This window comes from Boleophthalmus pectinirostris, unplaced genomic scaffold (assembly GCF_026225935.1).
Source record: "Boleophthalmus pectinirostris isolate CB_2022bp ecotype Guang Dong unplaced genomic scaffold, ASM2622593v1 HiC_scaffold_21, whole genome shotgun sequence".
Taxonomy (NCBI): domain Eukaryota; kingdom Metazoa; phylum Chordata; class Actinopteri; order Gobiiformes; family Gobiidae; genus Boleophthalmus; species Boleophthalmus pectinirostris.
In genome coordinates, this window is record NW_026571175.1 from 7171645 (window position 1) to 7194738 (window position 23094).

The window sequence follows — 23094 nt, forward strand, 5'->3', positions numbered from 1 at the left end:
GATGACACTTGAGAGTGATCCCTGAGCCCAGGTGTCCTCGATCCATTGGCAGATCGTGGCGTAACTCGCCCGGCGTTGCCTCCCTGTCTTGGTGAAAGTGTATTAAGAATGTGAATGTGGGTGGATCACTTAACCCTGCGTTCGATTATCTTCCGACTCCTACTTGGACATCAGATTGAAAGTTACGTCCGAGCTTGAACCGTATTATTCTGTTTCACGTGCTGGACTCTGAGAGCAGCGTGTAGCCTCACCACAACACCGACGTGGTAAGGTACTGCAGTAATGTGAGTGACTGAAATTGTCATTGAAACCACCAAAGTGTCCAAAGACTATGAAAACACTTCATATTTACACGTCATAGTGGGCAGAGACATCTTGGCTTCTGACTCGGAATCCTTGCTCGGTCTACTTTTTCTGCCATCGCATTCCAAGTTGCAACGTCCCAGGAAAAGGGGCATGTCGCGCAGGGAAAACTGACTCTGAAGTATAATCGTTTTTTGTTTTTTTTCCTACAAGGAGAACTCAAATATACATTGAGTAATAATGTATTTAATGCAGCTTTGAGCACATTTGTTTACATTTTACAGAAACAAAACTTAAAAGCACATGGCTCATTTGCATAAACTATAAGCTCTGAAAAAAACAGCTCGCTTCTTGTGCACTGTTGTGGTTCAGCTTCTGTCGGACTTACTTCACGAGGCTCCTGACTACAGCAGCCATAATGCTCCAACAATTCATGAAGCAGTGCGGCTTTGTAGTTTACCAAAGTCGTACTAAAACATTTTGACAGATTTTTGAGCTCCACGTACCACATAAAATCGATTCGGGGTCAGTGAACACAACGAGAATGAATACATAAGGCACACTGTCAATTTTTGAGAAAATTAAAGGATTTTAAGTGCGCCTTATAGTCCGAAAAATACGGTAAATGCTGGATACATTTATTGCTATACTGTGGAACATTACAAGCTAAGCAAGGTGGTGGACCTCTGTAGAAGAAGAGTTACATAGTGCACATTTACTCCTGCATGTGTGTTGCAATGGGTGCTCGCATCCCTACAGCAACATTTGTGGTCCACGTCTCGGGATGGATAAAATACTACTCTCTCTTTCTCTCCAGACCTCCTTTCATCCCTCTCTCTGTCTCTCTCCATTCATCTGCAGTAGACAGGGCTGCACTGAGGCTGACTGGGGGTTAATGGTCTATACAGACAGAGAGCAGAAGAGGGCACAGCACAGGGAGAGAAGCAGACTGAGATAGATAGAAAGAAAAAGAGAGAGGTGGCCACTGTTGACTCAGGTAAGACAAGAAACAACCACCATTTTCTTTCTTTCCTTACTTTTTTTTCACTGGGTTTATTTGATGTTGCTTTATTTATAGACTGAACTGATTCTGAGCGAACATTAGCTTCTATATTTGAAGAAAAGATGGGTCAAATGCAGAGGACCGGCGGTGGATAAAGTACAGATATAAAGGTTAAAAATAAAAGTCTCACATGAAAAAATCGACTTGCGTAAAGGTATTTAAGTGAAATTTTTTGGAACAATTTAAGGATTTTGAAAAAGAATTTAGCAGATTTTAAGTGATTTAACTGATTTCTTCATTTTTCTAGCCGTTTTTGTGTTTTGTTTTGTTTGTTTTTTTTACTCAGAGTTGGGATGTTAACTCAAATTGAAAGTCACACTGTAAAGAAAAAATATATATATTTTTCAACCCAGATCTAAAATGTAGTGGAGAAGGAAACACAGATACACGATCTCAAATGTAGTGAAGTAAAAGTAAAATAGGTGCATCACGATTTTCGGACTTCCGGTCATCGCGCAATGCATACTGGGAGGGATTTTTCGACAAAAGTGAGCATCAAACCTCCATGTTTGTTTTAGCAGTGGGATGCGTCTATTGACAAAGCGAGTCGTTTCTAGTCTTTTGAAAAATATCGTTTTTGTTTCTGGTTCTGATATTGTCATATTAAGTTTTGGGATTCGGACATTGTAATTGCGTAGTTGTTCGATGTCCTAACAGCAGAAAACGGCTCGAGAAATGGGCTTTGGAAGTGTGCGAACTCCATAAATGCAAAAGGGAATCAGATCTGTGTGACTGCAAACCTCCGTTCAGACTGTTTCCCTTCCCAACGGAATTGAAAAGTAGTGAAATGCGAAGGCGATGGGCAGTACTGATCTACAGGAAGGACGAAATCATCCCAAGTTTGCAGCAAACATTTTGTATGTGGAGCGCCATCAAAGCAAAATCCCGTTTGTTAAGCAAGAGCTATAGAAGACAAACAGGCTGAGCTCACACTTTCTTGTTCTTGTGACTTTACAGCAACATCACGTCTTGGTCACTTTGCTATGGAAGGTGTTCCTTGGTGAACAGCTGGTGCCTTTCACGTTGGCGTTGACTTTTTAAATTTGTAATCAAGGTTGAGCGAGGGATCAAGGTTTTGCTTTGTTGCCGCTCCACATACAAAATGTTCACTGCAAACTCAGGATGATTTAGGCAGTCAAAGGTTTCTTTTTTCATCCTTCCTGTGGATCAATCCTGCCCATCGCCTTCGCCTTTCACTGTTTTTTTTTCAATTCCATTGGGAAGGGAAAGTTTGAACAGAGGTTTGCTGTCACACACATCCGATTCCCTTTTGCAGTTATGAAGTTCGCAAACAAATTTCTCGAGCCATTTTCTGCTGTTAGTACGTCCAACAACCACACAATTATGATGTCTGAATCCCAAAACTAAAATGTGACAATATCAGAACAAAAGCGATATGGTTCAAAAGACTAGAAAAGATCGGCTTTGTCAATAGACACATCCCACGGGGAAATCAGACATGGCGGTTTGATGCTCACTTTTTCGGAAAATCCATCCCAGTATGTATTGCACAATGACCGGAAGTCCGAAATTCGTGATGCATGTATTATCCACTGTAAAACTGACTTACTGTAAGTATAGTACAGATACAAAATTTGCACTTTTACTTTTGTACTTTGCCTTCTATCGCTGCAGATGACAGATGATTTTCGTACTGACTCATTAAAGTATTAGGATGTGCAGGAGGATGAGGTCTCATGATGTTTCAGTCCCCAAACTCTGGAGCGTCCAGCTTTAATCTCTCCTGCTGTTAAGTCTGAGCCCGATTCACTTGTGGATTTGATCAATTGGACCAATCACAGAGCAGCGTTGTTTTCTGGGCAGAAGCCAACTGTCCCAGAATGAACCAACAATGGATAGGTCTGTTTGCTGCAGAAATACACACTTGTCCACAAACGCACAAAGCTCTTACCTTCTGCACGCTTCAGGTGAACTGAAATAAAAGACATCCCAACGGCTCAATCCATAGACTGTGTATATAAATGGACATAGCAACCTGTCGACTGTGGCTCTGGCTTCACTTTCAATAATTTTTTTTCTTCACTTTCAATTGAAATGAAACATTACTCCTGTCTCTGTAACTGCTGCTGGACTTTTTAACCCACTCTACATGATCCTGGTGTTTTTATTATTATAATCACTGCTTTTCATGTAAATCAAGATATGAATATTAACCCTTCTAGACCTCAGGGCAATTTTAGTACATTTGTCCTCGCCTGGATTTTTTTCTTTATTTTGTGTTTAAAACTCCCCCTTTTACCTCCTAATAAAGTGTTATACATCCTTCTTTTCAGTACAACCTGTTTTTTACAGTCTGCATGCTGTAGTTGTTTCATATAGCTGTAATAAAAGCTATAGGACCAGAAATACAAAAATAAAAATAAAATGAATAAATGAATTGAATAAATAAATAAATAAATTCACATTCCTTCATACAAAACACACACATATAATGTATAAACAATTTTTGGATATTAAAAAAAAAAAACAAAAAAAGCTTCATTTAGGGCCTTAGCAATAAAAGTGCAAAATATCAAGTCTGTAAGTGAACTAAAAAGTGCCTCATTGCCTCAAAACAAAACAAAAGTGCAATGGCCCCATGACTTTCCTGGTGCCAGTCATGGAAACAGCTGGTGTCAGGTCCAGGACACAGAGCCACATCACTTCCTGCATTTCCATGGTGTTTATTACATTTGGATTTGTACATTTTGAGCAAAATAAACCTTTCAAATAAAAATAGCAAAGAATACGCAATAGTTTGTCATTTATTTGAGAAATAACTGCACTTAGACCGGCTTTTTCAATGGTTACAAACACAGACAGGCAGAGCAGTCGACCATCTTGACTCACTGACTCTTTGGCAAAGTTTGGCCCAATCAAAATGGATGGAGCGTAAGTGTTTTGGGGGAAAACAAAGTTCGTATTGGACACTTGTTTTCCCGACATCATCATGCAACGTGTGTGTGACGTAGGATAATGAAATATGATCAGAAAGCCAAAAGTCTCAGCTTTTCAATGGGAAAAAAGTAAGTTTCTATCTTTTATGGTTGGAAAGATATGTGCAGTTATATAAAACATAGGCATTGGTCTGGAAGGATTAAAGGTGCATTATGTAACTTTTTGGTTGGGGGTCCGTCACCTTCTTGTTTCTATAGATATGTCATTGCTTTGCTTCGAATGTTCCACAATATGACATTAAACACTTCTACCTTACATTTATTCAATTACAGGTGGTTTTATCGTTCAAAAATACCTCAAAAAACAGACATTCTGACTGTGAGCGGGGTCGCCTCTCCACAAATCTGGCCTGTAACTTGGTCTGGTTTGGTCTCCCTGATGATCAAAAGGTTTAAAGCCACACTGTGAAACTTTTCTGACAAAGCAATAACATCTCCATGGGAAAAAAAATAAATAAATAGGTTACGAGTCTCACATCACATTCTCTCGGTGCTTCTATACGCAGCCTGTGGTCTCTATATAAAGAAAGCTCCACATATACAAATAGTTTCTGTGGAAATCTGAGCTGAACCCAAACAAGCTGCAAGTCACAGCGGCTGCTACGTGCTACGAGAGGATTCACAGGAACAGCTCTGTTAGCTTCCATTAAAACAGAACACAAGTGCACATAGTGTTTTGAATGTGCGGAGGAGGTAATGACTTATGCTGAAGGAACACAGCTCAATGTGCTCTCATTAAACACAACCATCTCCTTTTAATATCGACGATTACTGTAATAACAATGAGGTTTTTCATCCGCCTCATCATCGCGAGCATTATACAGGCTTTAATATCCACATTATAAGAAGAAGCACTGCAATGAGAAACACAAACAGCCTGAAGGACAGCGAGGGAAGATTCGTGCTGCTCGTAGAACAAGACTGACCACAGACCAGACTACAGACCAGAGACCAGAACAGAGACCAGATCAGAGACCAGACCAGAGACCAGACCAGCCCAGAGGCTAGAGACCAGACCAGAGCCCAGACTACAGACCAGAGACCAGCCCAAAGACTAGAGACTAGAGACCATAGACCAGAGACTTGAGACCAATCCAGAGACTAGAAACTAGAGCCCAAAGCTCAGAGACCAGACTAGAGACCAGACCGGAGACCTGACCAGAGACTAGAGACCAGACCAGAGCCCAGACTACAGACCAGAGACCAGCCCAGAGACTAGAGACCAGACCAGACCAGAGACCAGACTCGAGACCAGACCGGAGACCTGAACAGAGACTAGAGACCTGACCAGAGACTATAGACTAGAATCCATATACCAGACCAGAGACTCGAGACCAGGGACCAGACTAGAGACTACAGACTAGAGACCAGACCGGAGACTATAGACCAGACCAGAGACTAGAGACCAGACTAGAGACTAGAGACCAGACCAGACCAGAGACCAGATCAGACACCAGACCAGAGACCAGAGACTAGAGACCATAGACCAGACATTTGAGACCAATCCAGAGACTAGAAACTAGAGACCAGACCAGACCAGAGACTACAGACCAGAGACTACAGACCAGAGACCAGAGACTAGAAAACCAGAGACTAGAGACCAGAGTCCAAACACCAGAGACTAGACCACAGACCAGAGACTAGAGACTAGAGACTAGATAAAGAGGAGAGGGACCAATAATCTCCTTGTGTCCTCCAGGACCAGTGCAACAGGTGCATCCTCCATCTTAATCTGTCACTCACTTTCTCTCTCTGATGCTTTCGCTTCCTCTCTCTGCTTTCATGCTCTCTCTCTCTCTCTCCTCTTCTCTCTCTCTCTTGTTTCTTCATTTCCTCTCTTGTTACATTTCACTCTCCTTTCACTCAGTTTCTATCCCTCTGTCTCATTCTCCCATTCTCTCTCTTCATCCCTGTTTTCCCGACCTCTTTCTCTTTCCCTTTTTAATAAGGTTTCTCTCTCTCCATCAATCACATCTCTTGGATTTTTTCTCTCTCTTTCTCTCTCAGTTTGTTTGAATCTTTCTCTCGCTCTCTCTCTTTCTCTGTCCCTCTCTCTCACTCTCTCTTCCTCGGTCATGCTCTATCTGTTTCTTTCTCTCCCCTCTCGTCTTCCTCATATCTCTCTCTCCCTCTTTCTCTCTTTTCCTTCACGCTCTGTTTGAATCTCTCTCTCCCTCATCCCTCTCTCTCTCTCACCCCTCTTTCTCTCCTCACTCGAACGTTCCCAGGTGCTCGGAGCCCCTCCATCACTCCCCCTCTCCGGCTCCGCTCTTCCCCCAGCCCGGCGCATTAATCCTGGGATTGTAGATTTAGTGCGACAGCCCGGTCCTTGGAGCTCCGGGTTAGTCCACTTGAATCTCACGAGGTTCTGGGTTGTTTTTTTTTTCCACACTCCTCTCTCCTCTCTACTCCCACCGGAAAGCTTCAAAACCAGCTCCGTGTGACTTCCGGATAATCCCGTCTGGTTTAGCTGACACTTCACCTTGAAAACTGAAGGTGCACGAGATTATTGTACGGAACGACGAGAAAGAACGCTCCTACAAGTTTTGTTTTTTCACATAGAAGACCCTGGATTTGTCTGCGAGTCTACAGAAGCGAGACGGCGGACGTGGTCGGCGAATATGTATTGGTTCTTAATTTTAGAATGTGATGACGTCAGACTCCCCCATCGGAGTAAGAGACAGTTTTCCCTCTTGATTACATTGCACTTTGTCATGAAATATCCAACAAGTAAAGTCATAAATGTTGAACCTAAAGATTTCTATTCGTGACCAGACACATTCACTTCTTGTATCTGCATTTGAGCAATAATCATTTTATTTGACCCAATCAGTATTCCATATTGATTGACTGATTGATTCGTTTTTATTTTGAGTTTGTGCCAAGAGAGAAACAATAATCATCTAGACTACATATACAATGTAAACAACAGAAAAGCACATTTCTCGAAAAGGAGTGGGAAGAAGAAAAACTCATATTATTACATAGTTTAAAAAATGATGTGGTTGTTTATGTAAATTTTCTTTTTTTTTTTTTTTCACCCAATGCTGTCACTCTAGCCCAGGCATGTCCAAACTATGGCCTGTGGTCCAAATGTGGCCTTCAGACAATTTTTTTGGGCCCTCAGGCTTTCAGGTGAATTTGCCCATCAATTAAAAATTAACTTTTTACTGCAAGGTTTTTTGAAAATCTACCTTGATAAAGCTAGTGTTTCATATGTAGTGTGTGATTTTGAGGATCTTAGGATGAATAAAGACTGATGGCTCATTCTAACGTGTTAAACATGCACATATTTCAATTATTCACTGTATTGAGCTCCAGTCTACAGCCCTCGATCGGCCCTTTGCTTCGTCTGTGTTCACATATGTGGCCCTTGATGAAAAAAGTTTGGCAGCCCTGCTCAAGCCTGATTCATCTGCCAGTTTCACTTCGTGGAAACAGTCTGATCTCACAGCATTAAGATTCGTTTGTTCGACAGTAGGCGGGTACTTTTTTTTTTACATTTAACCAATCGCTGCTATTTGGTTGTGATGTATGTAATGCACCGCTAATGGGGCTAACTGGTATATTAAGCTTTTCCCAAATACCGTAGGAAGAAGGACAATAACGTCTTTCCCCTTGATAAAATTCACCAAACATTCTCTTTGTTCCTGCTTTAAATCCTCGATCTCGGGAATTGTTGCCAACACAGAATGTATGGCTCTTCTTCTTCTTCTTGGCTGGTTCCTGAATTTGCACTTCCCGGGGTTTTGCGAACCGTCTAGTGTATTCCAACTCCTGACCTAGTCGCTGGAGAGAAATGAAATTGAGTCGAGGCACTAGATGGCACCAGCCTGGCTACTGTCACTCACCTTCATACCACGAAAGCAAAAAAAAAAAAAAAATCTTTATAATTTCAATTTGAAGCTGTGGATATTTATATTGTCCTCTGAAAGATGACAGTACTGTGCAGTCGATGTCATTAACATTTCCTGAGATTGTGATGCTTTCTGATGGCACTGGTTGAAGAAAAATCTATTTTTTTTGGACTATAAGGCACATGTAAAATCCTTCAAAAATCGACAGTGCATCTTATAATACAGTTCTCCTTATGTATTATGCTTAATAGTCTATGCAAATGAGCCATGTGGTTTTAAGTTTTGTTTCTGTAAAACATAAACAAATGTGTGTAAAGCTGAATTAAACATTATTACTCAATGTATATTTGAGTCCTCCTTGTAGGAAATAAAAAAAACAAACTTAATTTATCCACCCACATTCACATTCATAATACACATTCACTAAGACAGGGAGACAACACTGGGCGAATGTCGTTCGTTTGTTTCGCTTAATGCGCCTTATAATCCGGTGCGTTTTATGTATAAAAATAAACGAGAGAATTCAATATTATTGATATTGTGCCTTATAATCCACTGCGCCTTATAGTCAGAAAAATACAGTTATAAATAAAAATGGCATGAACAAAAATAGTATAATGATAGCAACAAGAAGAAGCAAGAAATGTGTTGCTTTTGGAAACCAGACTAAAATGGTGAGATGATTTGAGCTGTTATGCAGGGGTTTGTTGTCCTGGGCCCCTTTACTTAAAAAGCCCAGAATTGGACCCTCTTTCTATTTATTTATATTAGAGGGGGGCCCATTTGAGACTTTTGTGCCCTGAGCCCCTGAATTTCTGTGGACGGGCCTGCATTAGCCTACAGTTTTTCAGTCTCGCTCACCTTTTTGTTGAAAATTAGACATCTAAACGAGACCATGAATATATGTACAGTCTCCTGAAATGTATGAGTTTAAATGTATTTTGTATTTTTTTGCGAGTTTTCTTAAATTCTTTTGGCAGTATTTGTTAATGTGTGCATTGTGTCGCCATGGAAACTGTTGAACATTCCACCATAGACATACATACTAGTCTACGTGCTTTTATACTTTTACTGATACAGCTCAAGATCGTTCTAAAGCGATTCACGAAAACGTTCATTTCTGTCCTGTGGATGTGACTTTTTAGTATCGATAACTTCCCAAATGAGTATCTAGTTTCAATATTAGTTTTAATATCGATAAGTATCTGATTTTTGATTCTTTTGACAAGCTTAATGTCCCGTCTCTGTTATGAATCATATTACTGTAGCCTTAAATATTCCTCCTCCAATATCCCTCTTGTCATCTCCTTCCTGTCTTCTAATTCCTTTTCATTTCCACTTTAAAATGAGTCTCTGGTGAGTCAATGTTCAGACAGGTTCATTATCGTCCACACTTCTCTCATAGGGTCTCTGGAGATGTGAACTATCCCAGATCTTTCCAGCACGGGCCGTTTCAAACCAGAGTCTACCTCCACAGTCCACTGCATAAGACCACCGAGCTGTCTCCCTTTAAGCCCGTATTGATCCGAGATTGGGATAAATGGGATTCCTTTACCACAGACTTGGTCCCCGCTCGCACTGTACGAATTGCAATACATTACTGCAAATATGGGTTGTTTCCAGAAGATGGACTGTCCCTGTGTTTCTAGATAGCGGCATGTTTGTCAGTATTTATGATAATGTGCTTGGTATGGGTGAAAAAACATATTAAAAGGTCCTATATTACTCAGAATTGACTCTTGAGCTTTAAGCATTTTAGAATGTTGTTACGTCATCAAAACATACCCTGAGCTGTGTTTTCTTTCATTCACACATTCACAGAATAGAGAACAGTGGTCTCTCATTTATCACCGGGATTACGTTCTAAAAATAACCCACGATAGGTGAAATCCGCAAAGAAGTCAGCTTTATATTTTACAATTATTATATCTGTTTTAAGTCTGGGCCCGGTCAAGCAGAAGTAAACAGCAAGGCCAAAAATTCAAGTTAATGCATCTGATATAAAAATGTATTCAACAGATACATATGTACTTCTGTTGACCTTTTTTTCTGTACCATTTTTGGTTCTAAAGTTCCATATGTTTTAAACAGACCATGTATGAAACATGGAACAAAAATTATTTCCCAAATTTCAAAGACCTGCAAATCATGTAAATGAATGGATGTATTTCATCATATCTTGTGTTATTCCATCTTTACTGTTGATGAAGGTACATGATTTTTCAAAAAAAAAAAAAAAAAAAGTATTTAAAAATGATACAAATTTGCTTGGAAGGACTGACATATTTTATAGAAACAGTTACTTTTCATTTTGAAGTAATATTGAAGTATTCGGAATAAAAAAGTTGACAAATGATGTAAAATCCTGCACCTTCTACTTGCTTGCACAATTTTCCCTCGTTACTTTTCCCTCCGTTACCATGACCTTTCTTAATCAAAAATCTCATTACTCAAAAAGTAAGAGGTTTTTCAACCTAATCTTGTACCATATGGTAGAAAACTATATGAAGCAAATATTCAAACCAGTTTGTTTAAGGATATGGTAAGTGAGAACCAAGAGTTATCACTGTTTGGATTTATTGCCCAAAAAGTGCTGCACATATTTCATTCCCTCCGTTACCAACATGAATTTTTTAATTTTTTGTCAACAACTTGAAAGAATATCACAGGTTTAACTTTACCCTGTTGGAGTGTAACTCTTTCCTACATTCTGATACTTTACTTATTTCAATAGTCCCTCTAGTTTCTGAATAAGAGACATTGGAATGTAAAAAATCTGCCCGTTTCCCTCCGTTACCTCTTGACCAGACCCGTCTGTAGAACCCCTCACCACACACTTTATACACTTCTCTCACACAGGACACTTACAACCCTTTTTACATCCTTCTTAAAAATTATTGCTGCTGTTGTCCTTTATTTTTGTCCTTCTTTATATAACGAACCGAAGATTAATTTATTCCGTAATGGAGCCCTACAGCACAGAGTCCTGCACGGGTCCATTTTAGGAGACCTGCATCCGCGCAGTACAACACCACACCCACCTGTTAACCCGAGATTATATCAACATTTTGCGCTGCATACGCCACGGACTGAATCAAGACTAAACCAGGACTAACCCAGGACTAACCTAAGACTGATTCCAGGACTGATCTAGGACTAAAACGGGAATAAACCAGGACTAAACCAGAATTGAAGCAGGACTCACTGTAGGAACAGGCTCGGAGGTGACCGCAGGAGAAAGGACCGACGCAGAGCTCTGCACCTGACGGTAATCATACTGCACTTCAGAATCACACTGCTAGCGATTGAACATTTATGTAAATTTGGCAGCTGAACACATTCTGTACTGTACAGGAGACATGGCACGGAGGAGATTGATTGACAATGATCTACAGTCCCTAGACCAATCAGGACACAGGGGGAGGAACACAATACACACTAACATGCTTTAAAAAAAAAAAAAAAGCATGCAAAATTGCACTAAAAACATCCACAAATCAGTGAGATGGTGAGATCAGTGAGATAAAAACTGTAATGAAGTAAATGCTACAGGTTTGAATCTAATCCAGGTGCAGCCCATCGTTTTGGCATAGTAGCTCAGTAGCTCAGTTGGTAGAACATTCGCCCACTGATCTGAAGGTTGGCGGTTCAAATCCAGCTCTCAACATAAACATTGCAGGTTGAGCGGTCAGATCCACTGACTCACAGGTTGGCTGGTGTGATTCCAGCTCCCACAGATGAATGTGTTGTGTCCTTGGGCAAGACACTTAACCCACTTTGCCCACTGTGTGAATGGGTGAGTGGTTCCTTGTTATAAAGTGCTTTGAGTGCCTTGAAGGTGGAAAAGCGCATGGTACTTTCTTTTAGTCTTATACCGTATATGGAGTTTAAAAACACAGTGGAGCACTTCTGTATTACAAAAAGACAGAAGATAGATTGTGCCAGTGTCTTTTAGCTCAGGTTTAGGAGTTATATTACTACTACCCAGGGCCATCACCAGAAATTTTGGGGGGCCCGGGGCAAGAAGACTCACATGGGCCCCCCTGTAATATAAATGAACACTACTGATTATTATTACTGATTACTTGATTGTTACAAAAAATAAAAATAAAAAATTGCAAGAAATAGTGGATAGCAGCAGTCCAGAAATTGATTGTTTTCAGAAAATGTACTGTGCCAATGTCTAAAATCTGATTATTATTGATTATGTGGTTAGTACGAAAAATAAATTACTCATGATGCACCAAATTGGAAAATAGAAAAAAAAAATAATAAAATAAAATTATACAGTAGCAACAGCAACAAAGCCAACAATGTCCCCAGTATTTATTATTAATATTGATTATGTGGTCGCTATGAAATCACCGCGCACCAAATTGCAATAGAGCATATAAAGCAGAAAATGGTTTGTTTCAGTAAATAGACAGTACCGATGTGCTTTTCACAAATGGGGCCAGTATTTCTTGTTATCTTTTATGGTTTTGAAAAATTACTACAATACCAATATGCAGTAAATTGTAAAATAAACATTATGGAAAATTGTCGCCAAGGATAGCATCATAAGCAGAAATGAGTTGTTTTTAGAGAATAGCCTGTTCCAGTGCCACGATCGTAAAACGTGTATGGAGCCTGTATTTCTTATTTTTAATGTCATGGTAGTTTTTTGGACAGTCAAGGTTCAAGGTTCTTTATTTTTGTCATTCAAACATGTGAGAGAAACACATGACAGAACGAAATGTGCTCCCCGAGGCCCAGTGATACAGAAAGAGATAAAAAAAACAATAATAATAATAATAAGCCATGTTAAAAAATAAATACATTTAAAACAACAACATTTAGCAGTTCCAATGAACAAGTAGTAAACGTGGCAAGATAGAGAAAGAGGCAACCAAAGCAGGAAGTCAGTGTGCACTGTTCAAAAGTCTGACAGCCTCAGGAAAGAAGCTGAACTTCAGCCGAGATGTTCTGGCTTTAATGCTCCTCAGTCTCCTCCCAGAGGCAGAGGAACAAACAGTGGGTGGGAGGGTGCGAGGGTCCCCCATGATCCTGGAGGCCCGTCTTCTACAACGCTCCTCATAAATGTCACTGATGGGTGTAAAGTCACACCCAGTGGTCTTCTCTGCCGCTCTGACCAGAGAGTGTGTGAGTTGTGTGGTCCACTGTGTCTTTTATTTATTTTACTTATTTAACTTTTGGTTTAGCTTTTATTTGATTTGACTGGGTTTATTGTTTTAGGACTGGTATGACCACGTTTGAGCAATTTACCTTTGTGTTGTCTTCATTTTATGATCTCTGTGCAGCACTTTGGAAACTGTTTTGTTTGTAAAACCTGCTGTAGAAATAAAGTGGATTTGGATTTGAATATTACACAAAATGGACTCTTGTGAGCTTTAAGCCAGATTAGAGTGTTGTTACCTCCTCACAAACAGACCTGGAGTTGTGTTTTGTTTCATTCACACGTTTGAGTAATCCTTTATTATTAGTCTGTCTACATCTGCAAAGCTCAAAATACTTTGTTCCACCTTGTTAGGTCATGAAGCGGTAGTTTTAAAGTTAACAGTTTCCTTTTACTTTTTCAGAAAAGATTGGCAATTGAGGTCTGACAGAATTTTCAGTCCCAATCAAGCCCACTCCTGCAAAGAATTTTAATTTTCATTCCCGCTCCCGCCCGCAAATCCCGCAAGACAGGGACCTTCGCTTTCTTTCTCACCATGGGTCTTTATCATTGGCTCTTCGAAGCTCTATCAAACACGGAGAAGCAGAAAGGAATTATCTAAAATGTGAGCGAAATTCGGCCACAACTGCAACTTTAGGCTGCTTAAAATGTTGTGCCAAATAAAATATCCAGCACAACATCATTTGTATATTTTACTTTACACTGCAGTTAATAATCCCACATGCCCCTGCCCGCATTGTGCTTTCAAAATGTGTCCCACACTGCACTATTTTGCATCGGGTCCCACGAGTGCAGGGCTCTAATTGGCAATTCCATGTCTGAAATGATCCAAATGATTCTAGTGAAGGTGCATGGAGTTTAATAACACAGACGAGCACTATCTGTATAACGGCATCACCATATCACCAACATCACAAGGTGGAACAGAGGGTTTAGACTTCTACAATCATGATTGCTTCCAGATTCTCAAAAGTAATTGTGATTTCAATTCATTGGCGATATATATTGTGTAGAATTCATATGGCGGCACAGTGGTTGAGAGTCTAGTACTCACAGATCAGAGCAAGAAGGTTTTAGGTTCGACCTCTGTGTGGAGTTTGCATGTTCCCCTTGTGTCTCCAGGTTCTCTGTTTTCCCCCATCAACTCAAACACTCTCTCCTCTCCATCATACGCCCATTTGAGGACCTGTCCACAATAGTACTTTGAGTCTAGGCATTGTGGATGGAGTGTTCATCCACACTAATCCGATGGAAAACTGCTCTAGAGACGGAACAATCTGATGCCGCCCGCTCCCACGAATTCACCTGAGTACAGATCTGACAACACCTGAAAACGCTGATACTCTGACGTAGGAGCTCTAGTTGCATCCTTATTGGACCACGTCACTGTGACTTGCACCTTCCTGATTCGCTGGGTTCGTGACATCGTTCATCTGATGCTGTTCCGGAAAACAGTTTAAACAAACCAGAGACAAACGGGGAACAGTGTAGCTAGAACTACTATGCTCGTCTTAAAATCCAGTTTTATGTTCAGTAACAACTGAACCTCGTCGTCGGTCCACAAAAAGACATCTTGCCATCTTCCTCGGCTCAAAATCGGCTGCTGCAACTTCAGACACGGTGCTCTAGTTCCTTGTTTTTACCGCCCATGTGACATTGTGACGTCAACCTAATCATGTGACTAGCGTTTCAGGTAGCTTCGCGTTACTGTGTGGATAGAGAAGACGTTTTGATTGCGAACACAGAAACAACATGTCTGGACGCAAATTGTTTCCGATACGGTGATTTGTTTCATCGTAAAAGTAACCTTAGATTCATACTTCCAGTGCAGCAGCGGAACCACCGCACTCGTCAGCCTCTCCCCCTCCTCCTCTTCATCTCTTTCACAAAAACTATACTTCTTATTGAACCAAATTACGCAGCGCATTACAGCAGGGAAAGAACACAAACTCAGCAGTGAAGCACAAATAGATCCTGACATGTTGTGAATACCAAGAACTCATCGGAATGTAAAAAACAAACACACATTAACTCGAGATTAAGTCCGGGTCCCGGATGGAGTCATTAAAGTGAAATAAATGACACTGGCGTCCGCGTGTTTTCCGCACCGCTCGTCCCGGGGCTTTCACGTGCACGCTCGTGACATTGCGGGCGTCACGTGCACTGATTAACATGGAGTCTCATCGCATACACTTAAGGCTACGTCTCCAGTCTCCGCTCTCCGCTCCGTCCCTGCTCTGGGCTCCGGCTCTCATTGAAGCTGCTCTGTGAATAACATGGAGCTAATCAAGAAGCAACGCCAAATGGGAATAAATATAACGCGCACCTTCGATTGACCCGACTGAACCGTGAGAGGATTCAGAATGTTAATGCTAATGCACCGTCTTTATATATGTACATGATATGGAAATGTATTAACTCGCTGCAGCCACACGGGGTTTAAACAGATCACTCAATACGGCTAATGAACAAGCCGGTTTAGTTTTCGATTTGCTGTCTTAAAGGTCCATGTTACGTATTTTCTGATCTGTTATAATGTTGTTGCCTCGCCAGAATCAAACCTGGAGTTGTGTTTTGTTTAGTTCACACATGATCAGTGTTGGGAAGGTTACTTTTAAAATGTATTCCCCTACAGATTACAGATTACACACCCCAAAATGTAGTTTGTAATGTAATCCATTAAATTACTTAAAGTGAGTAATGTAATCTGATTACTTTGGATTACTTGATATTGTCATGTTTTTTAAACGACATGAATGTAACAACCACATCCTGAAAATTCTTGTTTGTTGTCTTCAAATTGTCTGAGCCCAAGTCTCCATGGATAAGCAACTGTTTACTGTAGAGAAACAAAGACCATGAGATCTGAATATAAGAGGTTTTGTCTGTTAAAAGACAGAAACAAGATCAGCCTTTCCTTCACCAGATTAAAAAAAAAAATATTATTGATAGAGAGAAATTATTTTTTATATGAGATCACCTTAAATTATGTCAACCTACTGTTAGGTGTCATGTTGTTTAGACCTGGTTTAGTCCTGGTTTAGTCCTGATTTTTAGACCTGTTTTACTCCTGATTTTAGACCTGGTTTAGACCAGGTCTAGACCAGGTCTTTAGTTCTGGTTTAGTCGTGGTTTAGTCCTAGTTTAAACCTGGTTCAGTCCTGCTTTAGTCCTAGTTTAGTCCTGGTTTAGTCCTGGATTAGTCCTGGTTTAGTCCTGGTTCAGTCCTGCTTTAGTCCTGGTTTAGTCCTGGTTTAGTCCTGGTTTAGTCCTGGATTAGTCCTGGTTTAGTCCTGGTTTAGTCCTGGTGTTAGTTCTGGTTTAGAGGCGCACAGGAGGAAGCGCGGTTTACGCGAGAAAACACAGTCCACACGCGGCGCACGAGACGGCGGTAGGAGGAAGGAGACGTGGTCCGCGGGTTCTCAGGTTGATGACGATGATGAAGGTGTGTGTTTGTGTGTGTTTGTGTGTGTGTGTTTGTGTGTGTTTGTGTGTGTGTGTCCCCTCATGTGGCAGGTCACTATAGGACAGTAGTGCAGATATTATGAGTCTATGCAGGTTGTTTTCACCAGTGCCAGTAGCTCCTGTTTCACATTTAAGTTGTAGGCGATTTTATATTTGTTTTTGTTTTTTTATATATATCTTATTGCGCGCGTTCTGTTTGGGTCCGGCAATAAGTGGAATTACCAAAATAAAAAAATAAATAAATGGGATGTAGCACAAAATGTGAAAACAGGAAAATACCGCCTTGTAATCCACTTATTTCAGCAAAGTAACTGTAATCCAATTACCACTCACTGAAACAGTAACTGTAACAGAATACAGTTACTCATAATTTGTACTCTGATTACGTAACGGCGGTACATGTAATCTGTTACTCCCCAACACTGCACATGATTAAGACAAAAACCCTGAAATTTATGTTCTTAGGTCTTCTCTCAAACAGAAAACACTTGTGATGTCGTGTGGTAATACAGGAAGTGCTCTAGGACTGAACGATTTTCAGAAAAAAACTGAATTGCAATTTTTCTGGAAGATGCGATTTTGATTTCATCCACGATTTTTTCAATTTTTTTTTAAAGTTTCAGTGCACATGAACTTTTGCAAACATCAAAGATCAGATACAGGTTGCATAGGGGCAAAAACAAAAAAAAATTGGATTTGGGTCACTTCAGGCTGCAGTCTGAACAAAGTGTAAGAGTCAGGTTAGTAATGCTGGGTGTACACTGTGCGATATTTTCGGTCGGGTCACTCTGCCCCAGCTTAAAATGTACGACCAAATCACAGGGTTTAAAAGTTCACAGCTCACGCATCATGTTCTCACACTATGGCTACGTTCAGACTGCAGGGCTTAACGCTCAATTCCGATTTTTTTGTGAAATCTGATGTTTTTGCGAGGTCATTCACATTTTTCCAATTAAATACGACTTGTATGTGATCTCCAGTGTGAACATTAAACGGCCCGAAAGTGTCCCGCATGTGCACTGGAGACACGATGACGTCAACCACAGCGAGCGTCTCTGTGTTTACGGAAGTTGTCCAAACATGGACGCAGCATTGAGCACCTGGAGATTTTAAAGTTCCTCTCGTACCAGAGCCAGAACATGAACAACTTACTTGTTTTAAGGAGGAGATTGAGAAGGAGAAGGACGACATTTTTGGCATTCATGGTGTTTTGTGGGGCAGTCCATTGAAAGGAACGTGTAGATGTGGAGACGTAGCCAAGAGTGGTGAGTGGTGATGTGCTTCGCTTCAGTGACACGGAGTTCATTAACACTTTTCACCAACTTCAGCGCAGAATAGTGATGTTTGTGGCTTGTTGATAATGTGTAGGTGGATGAATGCGCTTTGGCCGTTCAGACTGATGTCGCATGTCAAAAGATCGGATATGTATCGGTTTCAGGAGCACATATCGAAGTCCTGGGTCGCATTTGAAAAAATCGGATCTGTGTCTTTCAGACTGTCATTAAAAGATCAGATACAGGTCACATAGAGGCCAAAAAATGGGATTTGGGTCACTTCAGGCTGCAGTCTGAATGCAGCCTATATGAACCGATGCTCAGATGTAACCTGCCTGTGCACACTGTACATTCACATAACGACCGGAGTTGTTGTTCCAGAAGTAGAAAACCATGGAATTAGCAAACCACGGAATTTGAAAACCACAGACTAGAGGTGCGCAGATGGGCTACTTTTTCATCCGCAACCGCATCACAAAAATCATCATCCGCCTGCTATCCATTTGCAACCACAGTTTTTGACCAGTTTTGAAAACCGCACCGGCCCACCATCCGCTCGGCCTCCTCCCAGTTGCTCTGAGTTCAGAGTTTTTTATTTGAATAGTGAAACCGCCACCCGCCCGAATTTAATTAAAACATTATTTTTTGTCACGTCATCCACCCAGACCGCAGTTTAGCCGCGAAGTCCGTGGCTGTAACCACCATCCGTGCATCTCTACCACAGACGCAATGTTGATCCAGGCAAAAAACAGCCGTGCTGCCTTGGCAATTTGTGCCATTCTCTGCGCAGACAAGCCCAAAAAGAAGAGGCGACGAATCTGGTCAAAGAAATGGCTGCATAGATGTGGGCAGTACGGGTTGTCAGTTCTTCAGAAGGAACTGGCGGTAAGTAGCATCAAGTTTTCACCAAACTTCTGTTCTGTGTTGCTCAATTAGCTGTGCCTCCAAGTCCTGTGTCCAAAACACTCGCCAACCCGCCATCGTCCTCCACAACATCATATCCTGCTTCCGCTTCTGTGTCCGAGCATGCTCAGTCTGACAGATTCTGGCAAATCGTCTCGTGGAACGACTTCAACAGAGTGAAACCCTCACGAGAGGCGACTGGATTTTATTTATTTGTTTTTATTTATGCATTTATTTTGGGCGAGTACAGACTTACATTTATATACAATGGAACATATAACATAAGTGAAATCATAACAGAAATGAAAATAACAAAAAAAAAAGTACTATCATTATTATTATCATTTTGCCCAAAAAGGAGTGGGAAGAAGAAAACTTATTTAATCCCACCTCTACTCTCAAACAAGTTTAATATTCTTGCGACCTACGAATGTCGATCGGGAGCTGGTCGTGAGGTATTAATCGTTTCTCTTTACCCCATGTTTACTACACGAAACACGACACACGATGAAGCCAAAACTCGGCCCGATCCTCAAAATAGTCGCACGAGTGAAAAATCGGCTCAAAAAGGGTCAAAAATCACAGTGTACGTCCGGCTTAAAGTAAGGACAGTAAGGACACGTTTTTTTCAGTGCAATTAAAAACTCATTCCCTCTTTTGTTTCATCAGTCCTGTTGATGAGGTCGTCTTATTCTCAGTCTCAGAAATCACTTCAATTAAAATTTCCCTGGATTGTTACGTCACAGGTAGAAACTCTGACGTCTCCTGTGTATTTTTATCTCCATAAATCATTCCCAGACTCATTATGAACATCTCTCCCATCAAATTCATTACAAGTTCGTCAGTTCATTATAACCGTGTGCTTATATCAACGCGACATGTTGCTTAAATTGATTTTTTTTTTAATAGTTAATTCACACTGCTTTTTTTCTCTCTCTCCTCCATCCTCAATCCTTCGTAATGGATTTATGCTCTGCCTTTGGAGAGGAGAGAGAGAAAGAAAGAGAGGAGGGAGAGAAGGACATAAATACATAAAGACATAAAGAGAGGGAAGAGAAAAGAAGGAAGGGAGAGAGGTATGGAGTAGAGGGAAAGGAGGGAGGAAGAAAGAGAGACAGACAGAGAAATAAAAGTGAGGAATAGAGGAAGAAGGGAGGGAGCAAAATAGAGAGAGAGAGAGAGAAAGGGAGGAGGGAGAGAATGAGAAAGAGAGAAACAGGAAAGAGATAAGAAGGAATGGAGGGAGAGGTATAGAGTAGAGAAAGACAGAGATAGAGAGAGAGTGGGAAGAGAGTGAAAGAGGAAGTAGGAAGGGAGGAAGAAAGAGACAGACAGAGAAATAGAAGGTGGGGAATAGAGATAGAGGGAGGGAGGGAAGAAGGAGAGAAGGAGAAAGACAGAAAACGAGGGAAGAGATTAGAAGGAAGGGAGAGAGAGGTATAGAGTAGAGAAAGAGAGAATTTGATGAGAGTGAAAGAGGGAGTGGGAAGGGAGAAAGAAAGAGAGATAGAGAGAGAAAATGGAGGTGGGGAATAGAGAAAGAGGGAGAGAGGGAAGGAGTGAAAAAGAAAAATTCAGAGAGAAAGTGAGAGAGAGAATGACAAAGAAATAGAGATAAGAAAGAAGAGAGAGAGGGGGGGAGGAAGAAAGAGAGAAAAAGAGAGGAGAAAAGAATGAAGGGAAGGAGAATGGAGTAGATGACAAAGAGAGAGAGATGTGGAGAGAGAAAGAGTGTGGATGGAGGGAGAGCTAGGGAAAGAGAAAATGGAGGTGGGGAATAGAGAAAGAGAGAGGGAGGGAGCAAAAAAGAGAAACAGAGAGAAGAGATATGAAGGAAGAGAGAGATGTGGTGTAGAGGGAAAGAGAGATATGATAGACAGAGGATAGAGAGAGAGTGAAAGCGAGAGAGAGAGAGAGAGAGAAGGGTGGAACCGAGAGAGAAAGAGAGAGATAAAGTGACAAGGTAGGGAGAAAGAAAGAAAAAAGAGGAGAAAAGAATGAAGGGAAGGAGAATGGAGTAGATGGAAAAGAGATAGAGATGACAGAAAGGGAGAATGGAGGTAGAGAGAGAGAAAGGGAGCGGGTGAGTGAAAGAAAGATAATAAAAAGAAATGAGGAGAGATAAGAAGGAAAAGAGAGAGAGAGGGATGGTGGACACAGAAAGAGAGAGGGAGAAAAGAGAGATAGAGTAGAGAGACAGAAAGAGAGGGATGAAGAAATTGTGAGACCCAGAGAGAGGAGAGACAGAGCGAGGGGAGATAAGAAGGAGAGAAGAGAGCGAGGGAACGAGGGAGGGAGGGAGGGAGGAGGGAGGTGTGAAGGCAGCCCATTCATCGTCTCTACCCAGGAATCCATTCAGACGAAGTGATGCGGAGAGCGATAAAAACGACAAACTAAATCAGGAACAGCAGAGCAGAGAGAGAGAGAGGAGAGAGAGACAGAGAGAGAGGGGGGGAAAACAGATGAGGAGAGAGAAAGATTGAAGAGGAGGAGGCAAGAGAGAGAGGAGACATAGAAGAAGAGGAGGGAAGAGAGAAGAGGAGACAGAAATAGAGGACAGATGGAGAGAGAGAAGAGGAGGAGAAGAGCGATAGAAGACGAGGAGGCAGAGAGAGAAAAGGGTGTGACAGAAATGGAAAAAGAGGAGGAGAACTAAAAAGACAGAAGAGGAAAAGAGAGAGAGGAGAAACGGAAGAAGAGGAGGAGGTGGAGGAGGAGAAGAGAGAGCCAGAGGAGAGATAGAAGGAGGAGAGAGAGTGAGTAGAGGAGAGACAGAAGAGGAGAGGAGAGAGAGAGAGACAGTAGAGGAAAACAAAGTGGAGACAGAAATGGAGGAGAGACGGAGAAAAGAAGAGGAGGAGAGAGAGAGATAGTGAAGAGATAGAAGAAGAGAGGTAGAGAGAGAGGAGGAGACAGAAATGGAGGTAAAAAGAGAGAAGAAGAGGAGGAGAAAGAAAGAAACTTAAATAGGGAGAAAATGAGGAGGATTATAGCTAAATAGAGAGAGAAAGAGTGAAAAAGAAATTTAAAGAGAAAGTGAGAGAGAGAATGACAAAGAAATAGAGATAAGAAAGAGAGAGAGAAAGAGAGAAAAAGAGAGGAGAAAAGAATGAATGGAGTAGATGACAAAGAGAGAGAGATGTGGAGAGAGAAAGAGTATGGATGGAGGGAGAGCTAGGGAAAGAGAAAATGGAGGTGGGGAATAGAGAAAGAGAGAGGAGGGAGCAAAAAAGAGAAACAGAGAGAAGAGATATGAAGGAAGAGAGAGATGTGGTGTAGAGGGAAAGAAGATATGATAGACAGGATAGAGAGAGAGTGAAAGCGAGAGAGAGAGAGAGAGAGAAGGGTGGAACGAGAGAAAAGAGAGAGATAAAGTGACAAGGTAGGGAGAAAGAAAGAAAAAAGAGGAGAAAAGAATGAAGGGAAGGAGAATGGAGTAGATGGAAAAGAGATAGAGATGACAGAAAGGGAGAGAGAGAGAAAAGGGGAGCGGTGTGAGTGAAAGAAAGATAATAAAAAGAAATGAGGAGAGATAAGAAGGAAAAGAGAGAGAGAGGGATGGTGGACACAGAAAGAGAGAGGGAGAAAAGAGAGATAGAGTAGATAGAGAGTAGAGAGACAGAAAGAGAGGGATGAAGAAATTGTGAGACCCAGAGAGAGGAGAGACAGAGCGAGGGGAGATAAGAAGGAGAGAAGAGAGCGAGGGAACGAGGGAGGGAGGGAGGAGGGAGGTGTGAAGGCAGCCCATTCATCGTCTCTACCCAGGAATCCATTCAGACGAAGTGATGCGGAGAGCGATAAAAACGACAAACTAAATCAGGAACAGCAGAGCAGAGAGAGAGAGAGAGAGAGAGAGAGAGAGAGAGGGGAAAAACAGATGAGGAGAGAGAAAGATTGAAGAGGAGGAGGCAAGAGAGAGAGGAGACATAGAAGAAGAGGAGGGAAGAGAGAAGAGGAGACAGAAATAGAGGACAGATGGAGAGAGAGAAGAGGAGGAGAAGAGCGATAGAAGACGAGGAGGCAGAGAGAGAAAAGGGTGTGACAGAAATGGAAAAAGAGGAGGAGAACTAAAAAGACAGAAGAGGAAAAGAGAGAG